This window comes from Chiloscyllium plagiosum, unplaced genomic scaffold (genome assembly GCF_037043375.1).
Source record: "Chiloscyllium plagiosum isolate Xiang-an unplaced genomic scaffold, Cpla_swu_hap1 HiC_scaffold_27, whole genome shotgun sequence".
Taxonomy (NCBI): domain Eukaryota; kingdom Metazoa; phylum Chordata; class Chondrichthyes; order Orectolobiformes; family Hemiscylliidae; genus Chiloscyllium; species Chiloscyllium plagiosum.
This window is the reverse complement of record NW_028270165.1, coordinates 20,079,184-20,097,569: the sequence shown is the minus strand read 5'-3', so window position 1 is coordinate 20,097,569 and position 18,386 is coordinate 20,079,184. Positions and strand designations below refer to the sequence as shown.

Sequence of the window (18,386 nt, the reverse complement as noted above, 5' to 3'; positions counted from 1 at the left end):
GAGCGGTGAATCTGTGGAATCTATTTCCACAGAAGGCTGTGGAGGCCAGGTCACTGAGGATATTTAAAACTGAGACAGATAGGTTCTTGAGTATCAAGGGGATCGAGGGTTACAGGGAGAATGGGGTTGAGAAACCTAGCAGCCACGATTGAATGGGGTGATTAGACCTGATGGGCTGAATGGCCTAATTTCTGCTCCTATGACTTAGGGCCTCTTGCTGTCCTGGACAGAGTGAGAGAGTTGGGAGCAGGACTAGGCCATTCGGTCTTTCGAGTCTGCACCAGCATTGAACAATTCATAACTGGATATGATTATACCTACATCTAGGTGGATAGGCTGGGACTTTCTTCACTGGAACACATGAGGTTGACAGGTGACCTTAAAAGAGGTTCATAAAATCATGAGTAGGGTAGATGAGGTGAACCCCAGGTGTCCTTTTCCTAGGATGGGGATTTCAAGATTAGAGAGCAAATGAGGAAGATGAGTGGAGAAAGATTTTCAAAAAACTGGAGTAGCACCTTTTCTTTTGAGAGTAGTTTGTGCATGGAATCAATGTCCAGACACGGTGGTGGATGCAGGTACAGTTACAATGTTTAAAAGACATTTGGATAAGTACATGAATAGGAAAGGTTCAGAGGGATATGGGCCAAACACACACAGGTGGGACTAGTTTTGTTTGTGAACACAGTCAGCATGGTGTAGTTGGACTGAAGGGTCTGTTTCTGTGTTGTCTGACTCTGGAACTGTTCTAAACTGGTCTTAAAACCATTTTCTTGCCTTCCTCCATAAACGCCCACTTCTTTCTTGTTCAAACATCAGATTAACTCAGCCTTGAATTTATTAAATGATACCCTAACTGCAGGAAGACATCCCCACTTCTGAACTCAATTCCTCTTGCTAACACGCCACTCGCCTTGCTCATTGCCTGCTGCACCTGTCTGACAACTGGCACAGAAGGATGCTGATGCCCCTCTGAACATCCACGCATCATTCCTGAAGGGCTCATGCCCGAAACTTCGACTGTCCTACTGCTCGGATGCTGCTTGACCTGCTGTGCTTTTCATTGCCAGACTTTCCGACTCTGATCTCCAGTTCTCACTTTCTCCACATCCCAATATATCACCATTTAAACACCACACCTTTTCTGCTTTTTCCCCCCAAAGCAAAGGCTATAACTTCATATTATGGTACTGCACTTGCCATGTGTTTGCCAACTGTAGTCTTCTCTACATCGGGGAGACCGAGTGTAAACTTGGGAAATGGTTCGCTGAGCATCACAGCTGGGTCTGCAGAGGCCGACTGGACCTCCCAGTCACCGTCCATTTCAATTTCCTTTCCCACGCCCTTTCTGACATGACCATCTTAGGCCTTCACCATTACCACAATGAAGCAAACTGCAAATTGGAGGAACACCTCCTCATCTTCTGCCTGGGTAGCCTACAGCTCAGAGGACTCAACATTGAGTTCTCCAATTTCAAGTAACCTCCCTTCCTGTCCCAGCTCCTCCCCCTCCCTGCCAACCAGATTCCTTCCTCCCATTGATCAACCAGGTCCTACCCTCTACCTGTCTTCACCTATCCCCACTTCACTATCCCCACGTCACTAATGTTGGGGTCAAGGGCTCTCCGCAGCACCCCCTTGGGGAGAGCCCTTGACCCCAATGTTAAAAATAAGTGGAAAACGGTGGTGGGAAAAGAGAGTGCCGCACTCACAGAAGTTGGACAGAGGAAAGAAGTTGCAGTCCGGCGTGAAGGTGAATCTTCATTCAGAGGCAGAGAATCAGCAGCAGGTCCTGAAATTCATGGTGCACCTTCCGCATTCAGATAACATGGGGGCTCTGATTGGCAGGAGTACCGGTCTTCTTCCGGTCCTCCTTGGCATTCTATTGGTTCGTCAAAGTAGGTCGCGCGCTTTTTCGGCGGACAGCAAAGAACATGCGCTGTGATTTGCTGACACCGGCAAATATGCGATGCGCCTTACTGACACCGATGAGCATGCGCAGTATGCTCTGGGGAGATGCCGTTATTACTGACAGCTTTTAAGGGTCCAAATGCAAATCGAAAAAAAAGGGTAGAATCACATTTTTTCCTGTGGCTTAAGATTTTATTCCTTTTGCATTGTCTGGCTATTCAACTTTTTTATGCCTTTTCCCCAGGGTAGTGGGAGCGAGTCCAGAACTTGAGGGCATAGATTTAGGATGAGTGGGAAAAGATTTATTAGGGAGCTAAGGGGCAACTTTTTAAACAGAGGGTGGTGTGTGTTTGGAATGAGGATTCCTGAAGAAGGGCTTATGCCCGAAACGTCGATTCTCCTGTTCCTTTGATGCTGCCTGACCTGCTGCGCTTTTCCAGCAACACATTTTTAAGCTCTGATCTCCAGCATATGAAAAGGAAGGGTTTAGAAGGATATGGGCCAAATGCTTGCAAATGGGTCACTAGATTAAATTAGGATATCTGGTCAGCCTGGACTGAAAGTCTTTGTGTACGTGCTCGACAACTCTATTTCTACATAGTTGGAACCAATTTCACGAGACTACGTAAAGGCCATTCAACCCTTATAGGGGCTGTAGCCTAACTGCGCAGACTTCAATGAAAGTTTCAGAAAGATTTCAGCAGCTCTTTTTAAAAAAAGTAGTACGTGCTTTCAGATGTTTCTGAATATGGTTTTAAATCACACAACACCAGGTTATAGTCCATGGGAGAATGGACGGGGGCACAGTGGGTGGCGGGGAGAATGGACAGGGGGCACTGAGGCTGTCTGGAGGAATGGACAGGGGGCGCTCTGGGTGGCAGGGGGAATGGATGGGGGACTTGTGGTTGGCGGGGTGAATGGATGGGGTGAAGCTATGGATGATGGGGGGAATGGACAGGGGGTACTATGGGTGGCGGTGTGGGTTTGACAGCCGGTGCTGTGGGTGGCGAGGGGGACTGGGCAGGGCGTGCAGTGTGTGGCGGGGAGAATGGACAGGGGTACTGTGGATTGGGGGGGGGGGGGGGGGGGAGAGAAGGAGTGGACGGGGCACTGTGGGTGGCCGGTGTGGAATGCACAGGGAGCACTGTGGGTGGCCAGAGGAAATTGACAACAGACACTGTAGGTGGTGGGGGGGGGGTGGGGGGAGAGAATGGATAGGGGGTTCTGTGGCTGGTTGGAGGAATGGACAGGGGCTGATGTGGGTGATGGAGGGGATGGACAAGGGGTGCTGTTGGTGTCGGGGGGCACTGTGGGTGGTGGGGGGAATGGACAGGGGGCAAACTGCATGGTCAGGGGGCACTGTGGGTGGCCGGAGGAAATGGACAAGAGACACTGAGGGTCGCAGGAGGAATTGGACAGGGGGCATTGAGGCTGGTTGGAGGAATGGACAGGGGCTGATGGAGGAGATTGGACAGGAGAAAAAAAGAGAATGTTGGGGGGTAGGGAGAGAGAGAGTGAAAGAGAGAGAGAAAATGGACAGGGGGCAGAGGGTGTGGGGTAGAGAAAGACTGGTGGAACAGGGACAGAATGTGATGGGGGCCGGGGGAGAGAATGGGGGGATAGTGTGTTGTGGAGGAGTGAGTGAGAATGGAGTGGGGTCCAGAGTATGAGCAGAGACCGAATGGGGGACTGCAGAGTGTGGGGAGAGAGAGAGAATGGATGGGGGCAATTGGTGGGAAGAGAAAGGACAAGAAGCAGAAGGTGGGGGGGGGGGGGGGTGAGAGAGAGAATGAATAGCGAGAGGGTGGGGTGATGGACTGGACAGGGGTCAGAGGTGGGGTGGTGAGAGAGAGAGAGAGAGAGAGAGAGAAAATGGACATTCTTCATCCCCACAGTGCAACAAATTCCCAGTTTTCACCAAAATCCCAGATGTACTCACTTAGTTGCTTGCTGTCTCCCAAATGAAAGATTTCATTGTAACTTCTTCCGGTCCCAGTAAGGGCCAAACATTTTTGAAAGCTGCTCTGAAAGTCCCGTCTTCACAACCACTCTTCTGCTTTCACCGAAAACAACTATAGTCAGACACCACAGAAACAGACCCTTCCACCCAACTTGTCCATGCAAACCATATATCCAAAATTAATCTATTTCCATTTGCCAGCATTTGGCCCATATCCCTCGAAACGCTGCCTCTTCATGTACCCATCCAGATGCTTGTTAAATATTGTAATGGTACCAGGCTCCACCACTTCCTCTGGCAGCTCGTTCCATACATGCAAAACGCTCTACGTGAAAAAGTGACCCCTCAGGTCCCTTTTAAATCTTTGCCCTCTCACTTCAAACATCTGCCCTCTAGGGTAGGGGAGTCCTACCTTAGGTTAGGACTCCCCTACCCTAAGGAAACGACCTTGGCTATTCACCCCTATCCATGCCCCTTATAAAATGTCACCCCTGAGCCTCCGACACTACAGGGAAAACAGCCCCAGCCTATTCAGTATCTCCCTCAAACCCTCCAACTCTGGCACCAGCTTTATAAACCTTTTCCAAACCCTTTTAAGTTTCACAACATCCTTCCATAGGATGGAGACCAGAATTACACACAATATTCCAAAAGTGGCCTAACCAAGGTCCTGTGCAGCCGCAACATGACCTCCCAACTCGTTCACTCAATGCTCTGACCAATAGAGGAAAGCATACCAAACATCATCTTCACTATCCTGTCTACCTGCGTCTCCACTTACCTGTACTTCAAGGTCTCTTTGTTCTGCAACACTCCCCTTCACTGTGTTAAGTCCTGCCTGCATTTCTTGACCAAAATACAACACATCACATTTCTGCAAATTCAACTCTATCTGCCACTGCCCTTCAGCCCACCCGATCAATTCTAATTTAATTCCTCTCTCATTCTCTAGAAACTGAATATCTCCATCCTACACGCTCTCCCTCCATTTTCAATTTGCTGAACCTAATCCTTGCTGTACCTCATCCTGAAGGGTCTGGCTTATGCTGATTAATAGGCCCACACACAGGGGAGATCTAAACATACATAATACTGAACAGCCTGGATAGAGTGGATGTTGGATAGATGTTTCCATTGGTAGGAGAAACTAAAACCTGAGGGCACAGCTTTAGAGTAAAGGGATGACCTTTCAGAATGGAGATAAGGAGAAACCTCTTCAGTCAGAGAGTGGTGAATCTATGGAATTCATTGGCACAGAAGGCTGCAAAGGCCAGGTCACGGAGGATATCTAAGACCGAGATAGTTAGGTTCTTGAGTATCAAGGGGATCAAGGGTTACATGGAGAAAGTAGCAGAATGAGGCTCAGAAACTTATCAGCCACGATTGAATTGTATGAGCAGACCTGATAGCCTACTTTCTGCTCCTATGTCTTATGTCCAGGACACAGAGAATTGGGAACAGGAGTCGACCATTTGGTCTTTTAAGCCTGCACCACCATTAAACAGATCACAAATGGATATGGATCTCCCTACAATCGAGCAGAGGCTGGGACTTTGTTCACTGGAGCATTGGACGTTAAAAGGTGACCTTAGAGAGGTTTAAAAGATCATGAGGGGTATAGGTGAGGTGAATGGCAGGTGTCATTTCAAGATTGGGGAGCAAACGTTTAAGGAGAGAGTAGAACGATTTTAAAGACCTGAGGAGCACCTTTTTTTTTTAAAAAAAAAGAGTAGTTTGTGTGTGGAATGAATGTCTAGAGGAAGTGGAAGATGCAGGTACAGTAACATTTAAAAGATGTTTGGATAAGTACATGAATAGGAAAGGTACGGAGGGATGTGGGCCAAACACAGACAGGTGGGATTAGTTTAATTTGTGAATATAGTCAGCATGAATAGAAGGGTGTGTTTCTATGCTGTATGACTGTCACTGTTCTGTACTAGCCTTAAAACTATTTTCTTGCCTTCCCCAATAACCATCCACTTCTCTGTTGTTCAAAAATGATATGAACTCAGCCTTGAATATATTCCATGACCCCCGAACTGCAGGAAGACACCCCCACTTCTAAATTCAATTCCTCTTGCTCATATACCACTTGCCTTGCTGATCGCTTGCTGCACCTGTCTGACAACTGTCATTGACTGGTGTAGCAGGAGGCTGAGGCTCCTTTGTCCATCCACACATCGTTCCTGATGAAGGGCTCTTACCCGAAACGTCAACTATCCTACTCCTCGGATGCTGTCTGACCTGCTGTGCTTTTCCAGCACCACACATTTTGACTCTGATCTCCAGCATTTGCAGTCCTCACTTTCTCCACTTCCCAATATATCACCATTTAAACAATACACCTCATTTCTGCTTTGTTGTTTCCACAGCAAAGGCGATAACTTCACACGGTGGTACTTCAGTTTTTAGGTGTTTGAGGCACAGACCTGGACCAGTTTTTCCCGAGTCTGTCCTCTTTCTGGATTCACTCCCTTTCTTTTCAGTTGCTGCAAGTCAACAATTGGATCCCAGCATGAAAATAAAAGAAATAGAAAAGGCAGTGAGAGAAGAGAGTGCTGTTGGACAGAGGAAGGAAATTACAGTCTTGGATGAATCTCAGTCTTCATTCAGAGAGAGAGAGAGAGAGAGAAAGAGAGAGAGAAGCAGCAGCAGCTTCAGAAGCTCATGGGTCAAGATTAGAGTGGTGCTGGAAAAGCACAGCAGGTCAGGCAGCATCCGAGGAGCAGGAAAATCGACGTCTCGGATTCAGACAATAGGGCTGTTCTGAATGGCAGGAGTTGAAACTTTATTGCTGGAACAGCACAGCAGGTCAGGCAGCATCCAGGGAACAGGAGATTCGACGTTTCGGGCACAGGCCCTTCTTCAGGAATGAGCAGAGAGTGTTCAGCAGGAGAAGATAAAAGGTAGGGAGGAGGGACTTGGAGGAGGGGCGTTGGAAATGTGATAGGTGGAAAGAGGTCAAGGTGAGGGTGATAGGTCGGAGTAGGATGGAGGCGGAGAGGTCAAGAAGAAGACTGCAGGTCAGGAAGGTGGTGCCGGGCTGGAGGGATCCGGCTGAGACAAGGTGGGGGGAGGCGGGATGAAGAAACTGGTGAAGTCCAAGTTCATCCCCTGCGGTTGGAGGGTTCCCAGTCGGAAGATAAGACCCTCCTCCTCCGACCGTCGGGTTGTTGTGGTTTGGCGGTGGATGAGTCCAATGACCTGCATATCCTCGGTGGAGTGGGAGGGGGAGTTGAAATGCTGTGCTACAGGGTGGTTGGGTTGGTTCGTCCGGGTGGCCCAGAGGTGCTCTCTGAATCGCTCCGCAAGTAGGCGGCCTGTCTCCCCAATATAGAGGAGGCCACACCGGCTGCAGCGGATGCAGTAGATGATGTGGGTGGAGGTGCAGGTGAATCTGTGGCGGATATGGAAGTTTCCTTTGGGGCCTTGGAGAGAAGTGAGGGGGGAGGTGTGGGCGCAAGTGTTGCACCTCCTGTGGTTGCAAGGGAAGGTGCCGGGGGTGGAGGTTGGGTCGGTGGGGGGTGTGGATCTGACAAGGGAGTCGCGGAGGGAGTGGTCTCTACGGAAAGCTGATAGGGGAGGGGAGGGAAATATCCCGGCACCTTCCCTTGCAACCGCAGGAGGTGCAACACTTGCGCCCACACCTCCCCCCTCACTTCTCTCCAAGGTCCCAAAGGAAACTTCCATATCCGCCACAGATTCACCTGCACCTCCACCCACATCATCTACTGCATCCGCTGCAGCCGGTGTGGCCTCCTCTATATTGGGGAGTGTTAAGACGGACCCGGAGGGTCCCGTCTTTGCGTGTTCTTTTGGAAGGAGAGACTCACACTGGCAACTGTGATTAGACGCAGACAGCAGTTTATTCACAGAATCTTAACTGATACAACGAATCTACAAGCATGCATTCGTTGGAGAAGGCGTTCTCCCTTCCCGTTCAAAGTTGACACAATTATACTTCGCGCTGCCTGGAGTCCCCGGTCAGTTCGCCTTCCCCATTGGTCCATTCATCTGCGCGCGCTGGGGATCCGTCCTCCTATTGGCCGCATCGAAGTGCCTGTCCAGCTCCTGCTGTGCTTGACAATGGCTCAGCCATCCCTGGGAGCGGTTCCGATCCCGTATTCAATAGTCCATTGTGTCAAGGAATTACTATGCGTCTGACAGGCTAGCCATTTTCAATAGTTTTAGTTTAACTAAATTGTCAATTACACTTATCAACTTTAGACTTAAATAGAGCCATTCACACTCACTAGTTACAGGTTCCGATAGAGCAATTCACACTTGTCTAACAGTTACAGATTCCGATCAGTTTCTTTATTAATCCCAAGTTTCGATGGGGCAATTGATACTGGCTGGTATTTACAGGCTCCAAGATTTAATTAACATTATGCATATCCCTTACAAGCTCCAGCAGTCATGCAATCGCCTGCAGCAGCTCGCTTGGCTGTTGTTAACCATTTCAGGGCTGGAAGTGTCACCCTCCCTAGCCCTACATTAAACACCGCAGTGAAATCTCCCCAACAGGAGACAGGCCGCCTACTTGCGGAGCGATTCAGAGAGCACCTCTGGGCCACCCGGACGAACCAACCCAACCAACCTGTAGCACAGCATTTCAACTCCCCCTCCCACTCCACCGAGGATATGCAGGTCATTGGACTCATCCACCGCCAAACCACAACAACCCGACGGTCGGAGGAGGAGCGTCTTATCTTCCGACTGGGAACCCTCCAACCGTAGGGGATGAACTTGGACTTCACCAGTTTCTTCATCCCGCCTCCCCCCACCTTGTCTCAGCCGGATCCCTCCAGCCCGGCACCGCCTTTCTGACCTGCAGTCTTCTTCTTGACCTCTCCGCCTCCATCCTACACCGACCTATCACCCTCACCTTGACCTCTTTCCACCTATCACATTTCCAACGCCCCTCCTCCAAGTCCCTCCTCCCTACCTTTTATCTTCTCCTGCTGAACACTCTCTGCTCATTCCTGAAGAAGGGCCTGTGCCCGAAACGTCGAATCTCCTGTTCCCTGGATGCTGCCTGACCTGCTGTGCTGTTCCAGCAATAAAGTTTCAACTTTGATCTCCAGCATCTGCAGACCTCACTTTCTCCTGAATGGCAGGCGGACAAGGCTCCTCCTTCCGGTGTTCCAGTGCTCCTCATTGGGCTGGCAAATGAAATTCATGTATCATTTGTACTGACAGATAGAAACGTGCAGTTTTTTGCAGACACCGGCGAACATGCGCAGTGCTTGCTGACACCGAGGGGCACGTGCAGTTGGCTGTGTAGATATGCTGGCGTAACTGACAGATTCAACTGTCCAAATGTCAATAGAAGGAAAAAAGGGTAGAGCCACAATTTTGTTTCACCTCCCCATCCCTGGCTCGACATAACCACACATGCTCCTCGCTATTCTCCTCACCCCTTATGATTTTTCAAATCTCAATAAGGTCATCCCTCAACCTCCTCCACTCCAGTGAAAAAGTCCCGTCCTCTCCCTATAACTCAAACCCTCCAGTCCTGGCAACATCCAGGTAAATCTTTGCTGAACCCTCTCCAATAGTATTCTTCCTATTACAGGGGGAACAGAACTGTACTCAGTACTCCAAAAACAAAATGGCCTCACCAACATCCTGTACAACCTCAACATAGAACAAAGAAAATTTACAACCCAGGAACAGGCCCTTCGACCCTTCAAGCCTAAGCTGATCCAATTAGTTTAATTTGTGAATATAGTCAGCATGGACTAGTTGGACTGAAGGGTCTGTTTCTATGCTGTATGACTGTCACTGTTCTATACTGGTGTTAAAACTATTTTCTTGCCTTCCCCACTAACCATCCACTTCTCTGTTGGTCAAAACTCAGATGAACTCAGCCTTGAATATATTCAATGACCCCCGAACTGAAGGAAGAAATCCCCACTTCTGAACTCAATTCCTCTTGCTAATATTCCACTTGCCTTGCTGATTGCTTGCTGCACCTGTCTGACAACTGGCAGTGACTGGTGTAGGAAGACACTGAGGCCCCTTTGGACATCCACAGAGTCTTCGAGTCATAGAGATGTACAGCATGGAAACAGACCCTTCAGTCCAACCCGTCCATGTCGACTAGATATCCCAACCCAATCTAGTCCCACCTGCCACCACCCAGCCCATATCCCTCCAAACCCTTCCTATTCATATACCCATCCAAATGCCTCTTAAATGTTGCAATTGTACCAGCCTCCACCACTTCCTCTGGCAGCTCCCTCTGCATGAAAAGGTTGCCCCTTAGGTCTCTTTTATATCTTTCCCCTCTCACCCTAAACCACATCATTCCAGATGAAGGGCTTGTGCCCGATACGTCAACTTTCCTACTCCTTGGATGCTGCCTGACTTGCTGTGCTTTTCTAGCACGGCACTTTTTGACTCTGATCTCCAGCATTTGCAGTCCTCGCTTTCTCTACTTCCCAATATATCACCATTTAAACAATACACCTCATTTCTGCTTTGTTTTTCACAGCAAAGACTATAACTTCACACTGTGATATTGCACTTGCCATGTGTTTGAGGCACAGACCTGGACTAGCTTTTCCCGAGTCTGTCCTCTTTCTGGATTCACTCCGTTTCTTTTCAGTTGCTGCAAGTCAACAATTGGATCCCAGCATGAAAATAAAAGAAATAGAAAAGGAAGTGAGAGAAGAGTGCGCTGTTGGACAGAGGAAGGAAATTACAGTCTTGGATGAATCTCAGTCTTCATTCAGAGAGAGAAGAGCAACAGCAGCTTCAGAAGTTCATGGGTCAAGATTAGAAAAGCACAGCAGGTCAGGCAGCATCCGAGGAGCAGGAAAATCGATGTCTCGGATTCAGACAATAGGGCTGCTCTCAATGGCAGGAGGACCAGACTCCTTCCGGAGTTCCAGTGCTCCTCATTGGTCCAGCCTCTAATAGTCTTCTTCCTATTACAGGGCGACCAGAACTGTACTCAGTACTCCAGAAAAATGGCCTCACCAACAACCTGTACAACCTCAATGTAGAACAAAGAAAATTTACAACCCAGGAACAGGCCCGACAGCCCTCCAAGTCTAAGCTGATCCAAATCCCCTGTCTAAACCTAATCGCCCAATTCCTGAATCTGTATCCCTCAGTTCTCCAACGACACATGCATCTGTCCAGGTGCACTTTAAATGAATCTACCGTCCCTGCCTCTACTGGTAATGTGTTCCAGGCACCTATCACCCTCTGAGTAAAGTACTTTCTGTGTGCATCTCCAACATGATGTCCCAACTCCTGTACTCAGCAAGTGAACAATGAAGGCAAGTGTGCTGAACATCTTCTTCACTCCCCTATTTACCAGTGATGTAGTTTTCAAGAACAATGAACCTGAACACCACCAGGTCTCTGTTCTACAACACGACCCAGGGCCCTACCATTACCTGTTCAAGTCTTGCTGCCCTCTATTTTAGCAAAATGCAAACCCTCACTTATATCCATACCTCTCTCAGACATATTCATACACCACCCCCTCAAAACTCTCACCCTCTCGCAGGCTCATACTCCATCACAATCACACTTTATCAAGCAGGCACTCATGCAAATACACACTCTCCTACGTGCAGTCTTACACACAAACTCTCAGACACACTTCTCTGATGAAGGGCCTTTCCCCGAAACGTCGATTTTCCTGCTCCTCGGATGCTGCCTGACTTGCTGCAGCACCACATTCTCGATCCTAAACCTATTACCCTCTAGTTCTGGACTGCTCCATCCAAAGGAAAATACCATGTCTATTTATCCTATCCATGCCCCTCATGATGATATAAAAGTGTATAAGGTCACTCCTCAGACTCTGGCAAGCTATGGAAAACAGTCGCAACCAGAACTTCTGTCTTTCCTCACCAAGACACATACCTGAGGTCGTAAAGTCTGCTCCCTCTCTGGATTCACTCCAGTTGCTACAAGTGAGCCTGTTCCGTCATTCATTAAGATCATGGCTGATCTATCCATTGTCTCATCTCCTCCTCCCTGCACGGTCACAAGCAACCCCTTAATTCCCCAATCAGGCCAAATCCCACCTAACTGTGTCTTGAATATACTTAATGAAGTTGCCTCTATTGCTTCCTTGGCCAGAGTATTCCACAGATTTTCATGAATGGCTTTTGCCCAAAACATCGATTTTCCTGCTCTCCGGATGCTGCCTGACCTGCTGTGCTTTTCCAGCACCACTGTAATCTAGACTATTCCATACATTCACGACCCTCTGGGAAAAGCAGTTCCTCCTCATCTCGGTCTAAAAGCTACTTCCTCTAACCTTGAGGCCTCGTCTCACCGACCACCAGAAATGACCGGATAGGGTAGGGCTTCATCCCCACAGTGCAATGACATTGGGAAGATGTTTCCATTGGTAGGAGAGACTAGGAGCAGAGGACATAGCTTTAAGAATAAAGGGAAGACCTTTAGGAACAGAGATAAGCGATGTGTCCTTTTCTACCGACAGTGAGGAGCATGGACAATGTGTTGGTGACACCAGCGAGCAGGCGCGCTGTTGTTCACACCGAGGAGCAGACACAATATGCTCTGTGGCGATGCTGGTGTTATTGACAGATGTTAAGTGTTCAAATGCCAAGAAAAGAAATATGGAGTCGAGCCACATTTTTTTCTCCCTCCCCCCATGAGGCTCAACATTTTATAGCTTTCGCATTTTGTCTGGTTGCTCAACTTTTTTTTTTAAGTGTCTTTTCCCCAGAATAGGGGTGAGGTTCACAACAAGAGGGCATAGGTTTAGGGTGAGAGCAGAAAGATATAAAAGGTACCGAAGGGGCAACTTTTCCATGCAGAGGGTGGTGCACGTATGGAATGAGCTGCGAGAGGAAGTAGTGGAGGCTGGTATAATTACAGCATTTAAAAGGCATCTGGATGGGAATATGAATAGGAAGGGTTTAGTGGGATATGAACCAAGTGCTGACAAATGGGACTAGATTAATTTAGGATATCTAGTTGGCATAGACAGGTTGGACCGAATGGGTCTGTTTCCGTGCTGTACATCTCTATGACTCTAAATATTAAAAAGTATATTTTTCCAAATAACAAACTATCTCCATGTTAACAAGGCTTAGTGCACCACATACTTTATTAACCATTCTCAACAGGTCCTGCCCCTTCAGTGAGGGGGAAACAGCACAAGCGCCAGTAAAAGCAGATGGAAAGTGAGTGTAAAATGTCACTATGACAGGACAGGACAGGACAGGACAGGACAGGCCAGGCCCCACATTCCTTCCCCTCCGTCCCCCCCACAACCTGCCTCACCTTTCACCTCCCGGGCCCAGTACCTTCCAGGTGGCCCCATAGTTGACACAGGGGCCGCCCCACGACCAGTAGAACTCCACCACCCAGGCGGCCGACGAGTTCCCAAGCAGGCCCTTAACCCCATCCGCCTCCAGAATGCTCACCGGCTCCTGCCTGCTGTACAGCCGGCCGGTGTGGCCGTGACACAGCAGCTGCGCCAGGAAGGCGGCGGTGCCCAGTGACGGGTGTCTGCCCCGGGCCGCACGGCGCCATTTTCCTAACGGCCGCCCTCCCGCCGCTTCCCCGCTCGAGCGACTTCTCCTCCCAACCGCCTTCGCCCCCGCGTGACGTCTGCACGGGGGGATGGGCGGGGCCGGGGAGCCTCACCGTCACCAAGCAACAGCCACCTCGCGCTACAACTGCTCATTCACAAAAACAAACTCTCCTGTCTCGCTCTGCAGCTGCAGGGGGGACACTGCCACGTTTCCAGGAGCCCTGTCTACATTGGGAAAGCTCACGGCTCAATTTAAACAGATATTCCGACATCTAACGGAACGGCGTCATATCTAAAGGGGCAATCTGCATTTTAAAAGGGACGTGGACATTTTAACGGGTATTTCTGCAAATAAAGAGGTTTAAATTGACAAGATTACATTTCAAAGGGATGTGGGCACATTCAAAGGGATACCTTAATATGTAAAGTGACGCAGTTATATCGAAGTGAATCTACATTTCGAAGAGACGTTGCCCTATTTATAAGTAGAGACAATAGGTGTGAATTCTGTCTGTGTCCCAATGTTGAGTCAGACTGACATTTTTCTTAGAAAAGCTCTGCATTTAAATTACATTCTTGAGAAGGTAAGTTATAGATTAGGGTGTAGAGGTTAGGGAGAATTGGCCGTGCTAAATTACCCATAGTGACCAGGGATGTACCGGTTAGGGTGGCTTGGTCATGGGAAATACGCAGTAAGGGGTTGGGTATGGTTGGGGTACTGTTCAGAGGGCCAGAGTGAAACAGATGGGCTGAACGGTCTGCTTCCACATTGTCGGAATTCGATGACCCTGCCCACCAAAGGAGCATTTTATCTGCATCTATCCTGTCAAGCCCCTTTCAGAATTCTACTGGTTTCAATAAAGGTATACAGCACAGAAACAGACACTTCGGTCCAATTCGTCCATGCCGACCAGGATTCCAAACTAAACCAGTCCCACTTGCCTGCATTTGGCCCATATCCCTCTAAACCTTTCTATTCATGTACCCATCCAAATGCTTTTTCAATGTTGTCACTGTACCTGCAGCTACCATATCCTCAGCAAGTTCATTCCACATGCAAATCACCCTCTTTCAAACTTTTGCCCCTCCGGTTCCTTTTAAATCTCTCTCCTCACATTAAAACAAAATGGCCCCTAGTTTTGAGCACGCCGATGCTAAGCAAGAGCCCTTTGTTATTCACCTTACCTCCAATCCTCATGATTTTATCAATCTCAATGAGGTCACCCCCCCAACGTCCTGTGCTCCAGTGAATAAAGACCCAGCCTCTCCTTATAACTCAAACCCTCCAGTCCTTACAACATCCTGGTAAATGTTTATTAAACTCTCTCTAATAGTATTCTTCCTATTACAGGGCCAACAGAACTGTACTGAGTACTCTGAAAGTGGCCTCACCAACATCCTGTACAACCTCAACATGATGTCCCAACCCCTTTACTCAATGGTGTGAACAATGAAGGCAATGTTGCGAAATGCCACCTTAACCACCCTGTCTAGCAGTGATGCAACTTCCAAAGAACTATGTACCTGAACACCACCTCCCCCATGTCTGCCTGTTCTATAGCACGACTCATGGCCCGACCATTATTTGTACAACCCCTTGCTTTTATTAAGCCTCTCTCTCTCACACATACTCGATCTCTCAGACACACCCCTCAACACTCTATCACACTCACAGGCTCATACTCCATCACACTCTCACTTTCCCAAGCATGCACACACACACACATGCACTAACTCACATGCACACAGATACACACACACAACTCTTTGGGGTGAAATTGTATTGGCAGAATTATATTTGCAGATACATTCAATTTTGTTCAAAAAGCACACAATCTACAGGCAGTCAATGCATCTAATATTTTACAAATTCCGACTTTGGAAACAGAACCTGTCTGATTCAAGATTGGAATACCAACAGACTCAAATCTCACACCTTTAATTCATTGTATGAGCAGAGGTGTCTTTTTTTAATAAAACCTTCAGTCATCTCAAGAACATTGTTACGTATTACTGAACCAAAGCCCGCACCCATTCTAAGAGATGAAGACTATCTAAGTTTGATCAATATATTCTATCAGTTGCATGACACTGATCTTTTGATATAAGTTCTGTGTCTTATGATGCTGTTCCATGAGGCTTATGTGTTGATGAGGCAAGATGGTACAGATGAGGCGATGGAGAATTACAGATCACCGAGGAAGGATTTAAAGAGAGAGTTAAGAAGAGCAAAGAGAGGACACGAGCAGTCTTTAGCAAATAGAATAAAGGAGAACGCTCAAGCTTTCTATAGGTATGTGAGGAATAAAAGGATGATTAGGGTAGGAATAGGGCCAGTCAAAGACAGAAGTGAGAAGTTGAGCATGGACCCTGTAGAGTTCGGAGAGGTGCGAAATTAACATTTCTTATCGGAGTTCACTCAAGAAAAGAATGAGGTACGAGATATTAGACTCGAAAGGATCGAGGTTAGTTACACACAGGTGTTATCAATTTGAGAAGGAGTGAAAGTAGACAAGTCCCCTGGGCAGGATGGGATTTATCCGAGGATTCTCTGGGAAGCTAGGGAGGAGATAGCAGAGCCTTTGGCTTTGATCTTTGAGTCGTCATTGTCTACGGGTTTAATACCCGAGGACTGGAGGATTGCAAATATTGTGCCCTTGTTCAAGTAGGGCAGCAGAGATGACCCAGGTAATTATAGACCAGTGAGCCTTACATCTATTGTAGAACAGATTTTGGAAAGGATTATAAGAGAAGATTTAAAATCATCTAGTAAGCAACAATTTGATTTCAGATAGTCAACATGGTTTCGTCCAGGGCAGGTCGCGTCTCACAAACCTCATTGAGTTCTTTGAGAAGGTGACCAAGCATGTAGATGAGGGTAGGACAGTTGATATGGTATACTTGGACTTCAGTAAAGCCTTTGAAAAGGTTCCACATGGGAGGCTGATGGAGAAAATGCAGAGGCATTGAATTGAGGGTGATTTAGTAGTTTGGATTAGAAACTGGAAGAAGGCAGCGAGTGGTGGTTGATGGAAAATACTCAGCCTGGAGTCCGATTACTAGTTTCGGGACCACTACTGTTAGTCATTTTTATAACTGACTTAGACACAGGCATAGGTGGATGGATTAGTAAATTTGCAGACGACACTAAAGTCGGTGGAGTACTGGACAGTTTGGAAGAATGTTACAGGTTGCAGGGGGATTTGGATAAACTGCAGAATTGGGCTGAGAGGTGGCAAATGGAGTTCAATACAGCTAAATGCGAGGTGAAGCACTTTGGGAAGAATAACAGGATGGCAGAGTACTTGGTCAATGTAAAGATTCTTGGTAGTGTGGATGTACAGAGGGATCTTGGAGTCCATGTGCGTAGATCCCTGAAAGTTGCCACCCAGGTGGATAGTGCTGTGAAGAAGGCATACAGTGTGTTAGGTTTCATTGGTAGAGGGATCGAGTTCCGGAACCGCAATATCATGCTGCAACTATACAAAACGCTGGTGCAGCCACACTTGGAATATTGTGTACAGTTCTGGTCACCCAATTACAGAAAGGATGTGGAAGCATTGGAAAAGCAGAGGAGATTTACCAGTATGTTGCCTGGTCTGGAGGGAAGGTCTTATGATGAAAGGCTGAGAGACTTGGGCCTTTTCTCATTGGAAAGAAGGTGGCTAAGGGGGGAGGATTTGATAGGGACATACAAGATGATCAGAGGATTAGATAGGGTAGACAGAGAAAGACTTTTTCCTAGGATGATCACGTCAACGTGTACGAGGGGGCATAACTACAAATTGAGGGGTGACAGCTTTAAGACAGATGTCAGAGACAAGTTCTTTACACAGAGTGGTAAGGGAGCGGAATGCCCTACCTGCTAAGGTAGTCAACTCAGCCACATTAGGGAGATTTAAACAATCCTTAGATAAGTGCATGGATGATTTTGGGATAGTATCAGGGAACGAGCTGAGAATAGTTCACAGGTCGACGCAACATCGAGGGCCGAACGGCCTGTTCTGCGCTGGATTGTTCTATGTTCTAAACTTAGTGCAGGAGGCTGAAAGAAATGAGCAGCTTTAAAACAAAAACCTCTTGGAGCTCAAAGCTTTCAATGAAAGTCTGAGCCCGGTAGTAAGTTCAGGTAACCTTTATTGCAACACAACTTTGTTACAGCTTCAGATCCCCCCAGCAAAAAGGCAGAGAAAAAGCAGTTGCTTTGTGAGCACCTCAAGGTCAAAGTGCACACACCACACACCCCCTGTCCCACCCCCTTCACTGTCTTTACTGTTGGCCAGCAGCAAGTTGTCCCTTTGTAATCGGATCCTTGGTACAGCCATAACCCGGAGGAAGTATTGCCTCACTCAGCAATTTTAACCCAGACCCTGTCTCCAAGTAAGTTTCTCCCCGCTCATTTGTCAGGAAGGGGCAGTGTCGAGTCAACCAGACTGCTGTGGGTCTGGAGTCATGTGTAGGCCAGACTGGGTAAAGGGTGCAGCTGGAACGACTGAGTGAATCCTTTCCCACAATGGCGGTTCCCTTCCCTAACAAGGGAGAGAGTGAATCAGATGGGGACTTTCTCCCCTGCACCACCCCCTCCCTGAAACGGTCTCATCGTTAGACTCCGAACTCCACATTTCTGACCGAATACCAATTCTGCCATCTGTCGTGGTGGAATTCGAACCAGGGAGTCCCTGGAAGTGGGTTGATGGCCCAATTGATATTGGCACTCAGCCGTCACTCCTTCAATCCCCCTGCGATGGCACGTGAACTCGCTGGTGGCTCCGCAGGTGGGAGGAGCGGGAGAAGCCCTTCCCGCACTGAGAGCAGATGAACGGCCTCTCCCCGGTGTGGATCCGCTGGTGTCTCATCAGGGTGGAGACATCGGTAAAAGCCTTCCCGCACTCGGGGCAGCTGAAGGGCCTCTCCCCCGTGTGGATCCGCTGGTGTCTCATCAGGGAGGAGACGTCGGCAAAGGCCTTCCCGCACTCGGGG

General features: G+C 48.2%; 1 protein-coding gene across 12 annotated transcripts in view; it reads right to left on the bottom strand.

Moving 5' to 3' along the window:
• LOC122545878 (uncharacterized) overlaps window positions 1-13,435 on the bottom strand; it is a 59,558-nt gene extending 46,123 nt beyond the window's left edge. For 4 of the 12 annotated variants that reach the window (XR_015751177.1, XR_015751169.1, XR_015751178.1 and 1 more), the window contains exon 1: window positions 1,713-1,810. The gene's annotated coding sequence lies outside the window, so the exon portion shown is untranslated. Of the gene's footprint in view, window positions 1-1,712; window positions 1,818-3,850; window positions 3,939-13,153; window positions 13,276-13,296 lie in introns of those variants that run through there. The other 8 variants (XM_087974151.1, XM_087974148.1, XM_087974150.1 and 5 more) reach the window with 8 other exon arrangements.
• Between the last annotated feature and the right edge of the window lie 4,951 nt (window positions 13,436-18,386).